Raw genomic sequence first — 8,918 nt, forward strand, 5'->3', positions numbered from 1 at the left:
TCAACTTAAAATCAATTATGAGATTATATAACCATTTAAAGGGAGAAACAAAGCTTTTGAAGGCATAAGTGACTATAAAAGAAGTTTTCTTCTCAATGAATGGTTTTTGCATCACGTTTCTCGAGGTAAACATTCAATTATAATCTGTTTTAACCAAAAATGTAAAAAAAACGCAACTTAAAATCAATTATGAGATTATATAACCATTTAAAGGGAAAAACAAAGATTTTGAAGGTATAAGTGACTATAAAAGAAGTTTTCTTCTCAATGAATGATTTTTGTATCACGTTTCTCGAGGTAAACATTCAATTATAATCTGTTTTCACCAAAAATGTAAAAAAATTCAACTTAAAATGAATTATGAGATTATATAACCATTTAAAGGGAGAAATAAAGCTTTTGAAGGCATAAGTGACTATAAAAGAAGTTTTCTTCTCAATGAATGGTTTTTGCATCACGTTTCTCGAGGTAAACATTCAATGATAATCTGTTTTAACCAAAAATGTAAAAAAAAAGCAACTTAAAATCAATTATGAGATTATATAACCATTTAAAGGGAGAAACAAAGCTTTTGAAGGCATAAGTGACTATAAAAGAAGTTTTCTTCTCAATGAATGGTTTTTGCATCACGTTTCTCAAGGTAAACATTCAATTATAATCTGTTTTAACCAAAAATGTAAAAAAAACGCTACTTAAAATCGATTATGAGATTATATAACCATTTAAAGGGAGAAACAAAGCTTTTGAAGGCATAAGTGACTATAAAAGAACTTTTCTTCCCAATGAATGATTTTTGTATCACGTTTCTTGAGGTAAACATTCAATTATAATCTGTTTGAACCAAAAATGTAAAAAAATTCAACTTAAAATCAATTATGAGATTATATAACCATTTAAAGGAAGAAACAAAGCTTTTGAAGGCATAAGTGACTATAAAAGAAGTTTTCTTCTCAATGAATGGTTTTTGCATCACGTTTCTCGAGGTAAACATTAAATTATAATCTGTTTTAACCAAAAATGTAAAAAAAACGCAACTTAAAATCAATTATGAGATTATATAACCATTTAAAGGGAGAAACAAAGCTTTTGAAGGCATAAGTGACTATAAAAGAAGTTTTCTTCTCAATGAATGGCTTTCGCTTCAAGATTCTCGAGGTAAACATTCAATTATAATATGTTTTAACCAAAAATGTAAAAAAATTCAACTTAAAATCAATTATGAGATTATATAACCATTTAAAGGGAAAAACAAAGCTTTTGAAGGCATAAGTGACTATAAAAGAAGTTTTCTTCTCAATGAATGATTTTTGCATCACGTTTCGGGAGGTAAACATTCAATTATAATCTGTTTTAACCAAAAATATAAAAAAACTAAACTTAAAATCAATTATGAGGTTATATAACCATTTAAAGGGAGAAACAAAGCTTTTGAAGGCATAAGTGACAATAAAAGAAGTTTTCTTCTCAATGAATGGTTTTTGCATCACGTTTCTCGAGGTAAACATTCAATTATAATATGTTTTAACAAAAAATGTAAAAAAACACAACTTAAAATCAATTATGAGGTTATATAACCATTTAAAGCGAGAAACAAAGCTTTTGAAGGCATAAGTGACTATAAAAGAAGTTTTCTTCTCAATGAATGGTTTTTGCATCACGTTTCTCGAGGTACACATTCAATTATAATCTGTTTTAGCCAAAAATGTAAAAAAAAAGCAACTTAAAATCAATTATGAGATTATATAACCATTTAAAGGGAGAAACAAAGCTGTTGAAGGCATAAGTGACTATAAAAGAAGTTTTCTTCCCAATGAATGGTTTTTGCATCACGTTTCTCGAGGTAAACATTCAATTATAATCTGTTTTAACCAAAAATGTAAAAAAATTCAACTTAAAATCAATTATGGGATTATATAACCATTTAAAGGGAGAAACAAATCTTTTGAAGGCATAAGTGACTATAAAAGAAGTTTTCTTCTCAATGAATGGTTTTTGCATCACGTTTCTCGAGGTAAACATTCAATTATAATCTGTTTTAACCAAAAATGTAAAAAAAACGCAACATAAAATCAATTATGAGATTATATAGCCATTTAAAGGGAGAAACAAAGCTTTTGAAAGCATAAGTGACTATAAAAGAAGTTTTCTTCTCAATGAATGGTTTTTGCATCACGTTTCTCGAGGTAAACATTCAATTATAATCTGTTTTAACCAAAAATGTAAAAAAAACGCAACTTAAAATCAATTATGAGATTATATAACCATTTAAAGGGAAAAACAAAGATTTTGAAGGCATAAGTGACTATAAAAGAAGTTTTCTTCTCAATGAATGGCTTTCGCTTCAAGATTCTTGAGGTAAACATTCAATTATAATATGTTTTCACAAAAAATGTAAAAAAATTCAACTTAAAATCAATTATGAGATTATATAACCATTTAAAGGGAGAAATAAAGCTTTTGAAGGCATAAGTGACTATAAAAGAAGTTTTCTTCTCAATGAATGGTTTTTGCATCACGTTTCTTGAGGTAAACATTCAATTATAATCTGTTTTAACCAAAAATGTAAAAAAAAAAGCAACTTAAAATCAATTATGAGATTATATAACCATTTAAAGGGAGAAACAAAGCTTTTGAAGGCATAAGTGACTATAAAAGAAGTTTTCTTCTCAATGAATGATTTTCGCACCACGTTTCTCGAGGTAAACATTCAATTATAATCTGTTTTAACCAAATATGTAAAAAAAATTCAACTTAAAATCAATTATGAGATTATATAACCATTTAAAGGGAGAAACAAAGCCTTTGAAGGCATAAGTGACTATAAAAGAAGTTTTCTTCTCAATGAATGGTTTTTGCATCACGTTTCTCGAGGTAAACATTCAATTATAATCTGTTTTAACCAAAAATGTAAAAAAAACGCAACTTAAAATCAATTATGAGATTATATAACCATTTAAAGGGAAAAACAAAGATTTTGAAGGCATAAGTGACTATAAAAGAAGTTTTCTTCTCAATGAATGATTTTTGTATCACGTTTCTCGAGGTAAACATTCAATTATAATCTGTTTTAACCAAAAATGTAAAAAAATTCAACTTAAAATCAATTATGAGATTATATAACCATTTAAAGGGAGAAATAAAGCTTTTGAAGGCATAAGTGACTATAAAAGAAGTTTTCTTCTCAATGAATGGTTTTTGCATCACGTTTCTCGAGGTAAACATTCAATTATAATCTGTTTTAACCAAAAATGTAAAAAAAAAAGCAACTTAAAATCAATTATGAGATTATATAACCATTTAAAGGGAGAAACAAAGCTTTTGAAAGCATAAGTGACTATAAAAGAAGTTTTCTTCTCAATGAATGATTTTTGCATCACGTTTCTCGAGGTAAACATTCAATTATAATCTGTTTTAACCAAAAATGTAAAAAAAACGCTACTTAAAATCGATTATGAGATTATATAACCATTTAAAGGGAGAAACAAATCTTTTGAAGGCATAAGTGACTATAAAAGAAGGTTTCTTCTCAATGAATGGTTTTTGCGTCACATTTCTCGAGGTAAACATTCAATTATAATCTGTTTTAACCATAAATGTAAAAAAATTCAACTTAAAATCTATTATGAGATTATATAACCATTTAAAGGGAGAAACAAAGCTTTTGAAGGCATAAGTGACTATAAAAGAAGTTTTCTTCTCAATGAATGGTTTTTGCATCACGTTTCTCGAGGTAAACATTCATTTATAATCTGTTTTAACCAAAAATGTAAAAAAAATGAAACTTAAAATCAATTATGAGATTATATAACCATTTAAAGGGAGAAACAAAGCTTTTGAAGGCATAAGTGACTATAAAAGAAGTTTTCTTCTCGATGAATGGTTTTTACATCACGTTTCTCGAGGTAAACATTCAATTATAATCTTTTTAACCAAAAATATAAAAAAAAAGCAACTTAAAATCGATTATGAGATTATATAACCATTTAAAGGGAGAAACAAAGCTTTTGAAGGCATAAGTGACTATAAAAGAAGTTTTCTTCCCAATGAATGATTTTTGTATCACGTTTCTTGAGGTAAACATTCAATTATAATCTGTTTGAACCAAAAATGTAAAAAAATTCAACTTAAAATCAATTATGAGATTATATAACCATTTAAAGGAAGAAACAAAGCTTTTGAAGGCATAAGTGACTATAAAAGAAGTTTTCTTCTCAATGAATGGTTTTTGCATCACGTTTCTCGAGGTAAACATTAAATTATAATCTGTTTTAACCAAAAATGTAAAAAAAACGCAACTTAAAATCAATTATGAGATTATATAACCATTTAAAGGGAAAAACAAAGATTTTGAAGGTATAAGTGACTATAAAAGAAGTTTTCTTCTCAATGAATGGTTTTTGCATCACGTTTCTCGAGGTAAACATTCATTTATAATCTGTTTTAACCAAAAATGTAAAAAAAATGAAACTTAAAATCAATTATGAGATTATATAACCATTTAAAGGGAGAAACAAAGCTTTTGAAGGCATAAGTGACTATAAAAGAAGTTTTCTTCTCGATGAATGGTTTTTACATCACGTTTCTCGAGGTAAACATTCAATTATAATCTTTTTAACCAAAAATGTAAAAAAAAAGCAACTTAAAATCAATTATGAGATTATATAACCATTTAAAGGGAGAAACAAAGCCTTTGAAGGCATAAGTGACTATAAAAGAAGTTTTCTTCTCAATGAATGGTTTTTGCATCACGTTTCTCGAGGTAAACATTCAATTATAATCTGTTTTAACCAAAAATGTAAAAAAAACGCTACTTAAAATCGATTATGAGATTATATAACCATTTAAAGGGAGAAACAAATCTTTTGAAGGCATAAGTGACTATAAAAGAAGGTTTCTTCTCAATGAATGGTTTTTGCATCACGTTTCTCGAGGTAAACATTCAATTATAATCTGTTTTAACCATAAATGTAAAAAAATGCAACTTAAAATCTATTATGAGATTATATAACCATTTAAAGGGAGAAACAAAGCTTTTGAAGGCATAAGTGACTATAAAAGTAGTTTTCTTCTCAATGAATGGTTTTTGCATCACGTTTCTCGAGGTAAACATTCAATTATAATCTGTTTTAACCAAAAATGTAAAAAAAATGTAACTTAAAATCAATTATGAGATTATATAACCATTTAAAGGGAGAAACAAAGCTTTTGAAGGCATAAGTGACTATAAAAGAAGTTTTCTTCTCGATGAATGGTTTTTACATCACGTTTCTCGAGGTAAACATTCAATTATAATCTGTTTTAACCAAAAATGTAAAAAAATTCAACTGAAAATCAATTATGAGATTATATAACCATTTAAAGGAGAAACAAAGCTTTTGAAAGCATAAGTGACTATAAAAGAAGTTTTCTTCTCAATGAATGGTTTTTGCATCACGTTTCTCGAGGTAAACATTCAATTATAATCTGTTTGAACCAAAAATGTAAAAAAATTCAACTTAAAATCAATTATGAGATTATATAACCATTTAAAGGGAGAAACAAAGCTTTTGAAGGCATAAGTGACTATAAAAGAAGTTTTCTTCTCGATGAATGGTTTTTACATCACGTTTCTCGAGGTAAACATTCAATTATAATCTGTTTTAACCAAAAATGTAAAAAAATTCATCTTAAAATCAATTATGAGATTATATAACCATTTAAAGGAGAAACAAAGCTTTTGAAAGCATAAGTGACTATAAAAGAAGTTTTCTTCTCAATGAATGGTTTTTGCATCACGTTTCTCGAGGTAAACATTCAATTATAATCTGTTTGAACCAAAAATGTAAAAAAATTCAACTTAAAATCAATTATGAGATTATATAACCATTTAAAGGGAGAAACAAAGCTTTTGAAGGCATAAGTGACTATAAAAGAAGTTTTCTTCTCGATGAATGGTTTTTACATCACGTTTCTCGAGGTAAACATTCAATTATAATCTGTTTTAACCAAAAATGTAAAAAAATTCAACTTAAAATCAATTATGAGATTATATAACCATTTAAAGGGAGAAACAAAGCTTTTGAAGGCATAAGTGACTATAAAAGAAGTTTTCTTCTCAATGAATGGTTTTTGCATCACGTTTCTCGAGGTAAACATTCAATTATAATCTGCTTTAACCAAAAATGTAAAAAAATTCAACTTAAAATCAATTATGAGATTATATAACCATTTAAAGGGACAAACAAAGCTTTTGAAGGCATAAGTGACTATAAAAGAAGTTTTCTTCCCAATGAATGGTTTTTGCATCACGTTTCTCGAGGTAAACATTCAATTATAATCTGTTTTAACCAAAAATGTAAAAAAAAAGCAACTTAAAATCAATTATGAGATTATATAACCATTTAAAGGGAGAAACAAAGCTTTTGAAGGCATAAGTGACTATAAAAGAAGTTTTCTTCTCAATGAATGGTTTTTGCATCACGTTTCTCGAGGTAAACATTCAATTATAATCTGTTTTAACCAAAAATGTAAAAAAAACGCAACTTAAAATCAATTATGAGATTATATAACTATTTAAAGGGAGAAACAAAGCTTTTGAAGGCATAAGTGACTATAAAAGAAGTTTTCTTCTCAATGAATGGTTTTTGCATCACGTTTCTCGAGGTAAACATTCAATTATAATCTGTTTTAACCAAAAATGTAAAACAATTCAACTTAAAATCAATTATGAAATTATATAACCATTTAAAGGGTGAAACAAAGCTTTTGAAGGCATAAATGACTATAAAAGAAGTTTTCTTCTCAATGAATGATTTTCGCATCACGTTTCTCGAGGTAAACATTCAACTATAATCTGTTTTAACCAAATATGTAAAAAAATTCAACTTAAAATCAATTATGAGATTATATAACCATTTAAAGGGAGAAACAAAGCTTTTGAAGGCATAAGTGACTATAAAAGAAGTTTTCTTCTCAATGAATGGTTTTTGCATCACGTTTCTCGAGGTAAACATTCAATTATAATCTGTTTTAACCAAAAATGTAAAAAAAACGCAACTTAAAATCAATTATGAGATTATATAACCATTTAAAGGGAAAAACAAAGATTTTGAAGGTATAAGTGACTATAAAAGAAGTTTTCTTCTCAATGAATGATTTTTGTATCACGTTTCTCGAGGTAAACATTCAATTATAATCTGTTTTCACCAAAAATGTAAAAAAATTCAACTTAAAATGAATTATGAGATTATATAACCATTTAAAGGGAGAAATAAAGCTTTTGAAGGCATAAGTGACTATAAAAGAAGTTTTCTTCTCAATGAATGGTTTTTGCATCACGTTTCTCGAGGTAAACATTCAATGATAATCTGTTTTAACCAAAAATGTAAAAAAAAAGCAACTTAAAATCAATTATGAGATTATATAACCATTTAAAGGGAGAAACAAAGCTTTTGAAGGCATAAGTGACTATAAAAGAAGTTTTCTTCTCAATGAATGGTTTTTGCATCACGTTTCTCAAGGTAAACATTCAATTATAATCTGTTTTAACCAAAAATGTAAAAAAAACGCTACTTAAAATCGATTATGAGATTATATAACCATTTAAAGGGAGAAACAAAGCTTTTGAAGGCATAAGTGACTATAAAAGAACTTTTCTTCCCAATGAATGATTTTTGTATCACGTTTCTTGAGGTAAACATTCAATTATAATCTGTTTGAACCAAAAATGTAAAAAAATTCAACTTAAAATCAATTATGAGATTATATAACCATTTAAAGGAAGAAACAAAGCTTTTGAAGGCATAAGTGACTATAAAAGAAGTTTTCTTCTCAATGAATGGTTTTTGCATCACGTTTCTCGAGGTAAACATTAAATTATAATCTGTTTTAACCAAAAATGTAAAAAAAACGCAACTTAAAATCAATTATGAGATTATATAACCATTTAAAGGGAGAAACAAAGCTTTTGAAGGCATAAGTGACTATAAAAGAAGTTTTCTTCTCAATGAATGGCTTTCGCTTCAAGATTCTCGAGGTAAACATTCAATTATAATATGTTTTAACCAAAAATGTAAAAAAATTCAACTTAAAATCAATTATGAGATTATATAACCATTTAAAGGGAAAAACAAAGCTTTTGAAGGCATAAGTGACTATAAAAGAAGTTTTCTTCTCAATGAATGATTTTTGCATCACGTTTCGGGAGGTAAACATTCAATTATAATCTGTTTTAACCAAAAATGTAAAAAAACTAAACTTAAAATCAATTATGAGGTTATATAACCATTTAAAGGGAGAAACAAAGCTTTTGAAGGCATAAGTGACAATAAAAGAAGTTTTCTTCTCAATGAATGGTTTTTGCATCACGTTTCTCGAGGTAAACATTCAATTATAATATGTTTTAACAAAAAATGTAAAAAAACACAACTTAAAATCAATTATGAGGTTATATAACCATTTAAAGCGAGAAACAAAGCTTTTGAAGGCATAAGTGACTATAAAAGAAGTTTTCTTCTCAATGAATGGTTTTTGCATCACGTTTCTCGAGGTACACATTCAATTATAATCTGTTTTAGCCAAAAATGTAAAAAAAAAGCAACTTAAAATCAATTATGAGATTATATAACCATTTAAAGGGAGAAACAAAGCTGTTGAAGGCATAAGTGACTATAAAAGAAGTTTTCTTCCCAATGAATGGTTTTTGCATCACGTTTCTCGAGGTAAACATTCAATTATAATCTGTTTTAACCAAAAATGTAAAAAAATTCAACTTAAAATCAATTATGGGATTATATAACCATTTAAAGGGAGAAACAAATCTTTTGAAGGCATAAGTGACTATAAAAGAAGTTTTCTTCTCAATGAATGGTTTTTGCATCACGTTTCTCGAGGTAAACATTCAATTATAATCTGTTTTAACCAAAAATGTAAAAAAAACG

This window comes from Theobroma cacao, chromosome 8 (genome assembly GCF_053813885.1).
Source record: "Theobroma cacao isolate CCN51 chromosome 8, ASM5381388v1, whole genome shotgun sequence".
Lineage (NCBI taxonomy): Eukaryota > Viridiplantae > Streptophyta > Magnoliopsida > Malvales > Malvaceae > Theobroma > Theobroma cacao.